Consider the following 2,639-nt stretch of genomic DNA (forward strand, 5'->3'; position numbering starts at 1 on the left):
TCGGCTGTAGAAGTGAATTTCCAGCATTTTTTCTGTATGCAAAAATCCCGTCAAACGTGCCGTTGACGGGCTACTGACGTTTAAAATTTTGAAATTATGCTAATTGATGATGGAAAATTCTGAAAAAAATCATGTACGTTTCTGTTTATATTATCAACATTGTCCTAAAATCTCAAATGATTCTATCCAAAATTGAATAAGTTATATCATTTTTTCCAATTGGATTTTTGTTTATGCTCGAAATCATGCCATTTATAAAATAACACACCAAGACTTTGAAATCATTTTCAGGTTTTCAATTCGAAATATGATAACCACTTTTATTATATTGATTCCAACAATTTAAAGTGTCAATCACAAACCACTCATGTGGCTTCACTTAAATTATGCTTAATATTATGTAAATTATTCTAAAAACACGGAATCTATGAATTAACTTATTCTGCAATATTCAAACATCGCGCAAAATTGTATTCAAGCATGCGCAATGAAACAACTCAAAGCGAAGAAAATAACCTCCATTACCATTTTATAGCTGTGTTTTAAAGATGTGTTGTACTGTTGTTGTGTTCATCTTGTAATTTTTGTGATCTCTATCCGTTGAATTATTGAAAGGTAAGTTACACATTTACAAATTATTTATTTTATTATGTATAAGATATACTGATTTTACTCATATAGCCTACACTTCAGATTGTTACCTTTATAGTTTTCTGTGAATGTGTTAGGATTAGGCTAACCTATGCTGAAAACGTTTCCTCGTGGTATAGTCTCTATTATTTATTTGTAAAGTTCAAAAAATAAACCATATTATATTAGGTACCATCTTTCATATCATCTTATTTAATATATTGAAAACATGAAGAACTTAATATATAACCTATAAACTTGAGTGTTGATAGGAAAAAATGACATTGGGTAATACGGCGAGGCAGAACATCCAAAATGATCTCTCTACCAATGAAAGCCATCTATAAATAAATAAATAAATTTAATAAGCCTATATTTCAATCTCAAAAATAGACTATGCTTTGATTAGTAGTCATCAACTACAAACTTTCAAGCTAAACTTTACTAAACTAGCCTAACTTGTGCTAAGTTACCAAAAACCTGCCTAGTTGGTTGCTTCAAATGGTTTGTTTTTAAAGTGGGCACATATGTTACTGTATTCTTATTTAATTTCTGACAAGAAAATTCTGAAATTATAACGCAGTACACACTCTTATTGCTCATTAAAAAACAATAACTAAAACCCATCTTGAGCTACTTACATCACTGAGTTTAGTAATTCAAAGATCTGTGAATTCTTGATTTATAGACTAGGTTAGGTAGCTATTGCTAAAAAATAATAAGAATAATTCCATTTTTGAAAGAATAAGACTTTGATATTGTCAATACCACTTTTATTTATTTTATTTTGACAATATCAAAGTCTTATTCTTTCAATTATGGAAAAATACCACAACATCTCATACCATACAATCAAATCATTAAATTCCATTTTTGATCATTTAAAAATGAATTTATTCTTAGCTGCGTTTACACCAAAGTTATTAACAAAATGTTAAACACTTAATCCTTACAGATTCTATTAGATTGAACATAACTTATCATACCCATGATGAACATGTACGTTTGTCAAGTTCCATTCAATCTAATAGAATCTATAAGGATGAGTTATTAACATTTTGTTAATAACATTGGTGTAATCCCAGCTTAAGTAATTAAAAAATCTTCAAAAAATAATTTGCTATCAGATGTTTCTGTATCAAATCTTTATGGATGTCAAGTTATCAAAATTATTTGGTTTAAACCTCTTGCTTTGGTAGTTTAAACTTTCCTAGAGTTTAAACTCGAGACAGTTCAAACTGATACTGTGAAAACAAAAAAATTGTTTAAACTAAAAAAAAGGTTTGAACTTTAGCTTAAACTTATACTACATGGCAGTTTTCAATTTTAAAATTATTGTTTTTCACAGTGGGTTATGAATTTTTGTTTTCAGGTGCAGTGTGGAACATCAAGTCTACTTCCAGTGCCCCAAATGATGAAATCCAGTTAATAATCCGAAATTGGTTTTGATTCTCCAAAGACCGTGATGGAGGTCAAGAAAAACGGAGAAATGATCCAGCACCCAATCACATGTAACTAGGCCAAGTGCCAATAAGTAAATTTTTAGTGAATCTCAAACATCCATAATCTCTTTTGTAATGATTTTACAATATACAGACTTTTCATGCATTTAATATTCGCTTTCTTCATTCACACTACAGAAAGACTGTATAATAACACTGTGGCCATTTGTTCTCTCAGCATTTTGATTGTTGGCTAACTTTTTCAAATCCACCATACTTTTGCCATAATTTAGCCTTCTCAAACAAATGGCCACATTGTGATTATAGTATCTTTATTCTATACTACATAAGCCTCTCTGTTACATTTAGTTCATGTTCTATACAGCTAGTGCTTCTACTAAAACAAAACCAATTTTTACTTTCCTTGCCCTATTACCATAGGTAAGGGAAGTATTGCTTTCCAAAAAAGTTAAGGTACCCCAATTTATGAATTTCTATACGTTTCAAGGTTCCCTGAGTCCAAAAAAGTGGTTTTGGGTATTGGTCTGTGTGTATGAGTGTCTGTGT

The 2,639-nt window shown here is 30.0% G+C and overlaps 1 long non-coding RNA gene across 1 annotated transcript; it reads left to right on the forward strand.

Annotated features, from left to right (window-relative positions):
- The first annotated feature begins 555 nt into the window (after window positions 1–555).
- LOC120353707 lies at window positions 556–2,243 on the forward strand. The gene is made up of 2 exons (XR_005572527.1): window positions 556–615; window positions 2,003–2,243. It is a non-coding gene; the product is annotated as an uncharacterized LOC120353707 (long non-coding RNA).
- Window positions 2,244–2,639: the final 396 nt, after the last annotated feature.

The sequence above is a fragment of the Nilaparvata lugens genome, chromosome 11, assembly GCF_014356525.2.
Source record: "Nilaparvata lugens isolate BPH chromosome 11, ASM1435652v1, whole genome shotgun sequence".
NCBI lineage: Eukaryota > Metazoa > Arthropoda > Insecta > Hemiptera > Delphacidae > Nilaparvata > Nilaparvata lugens.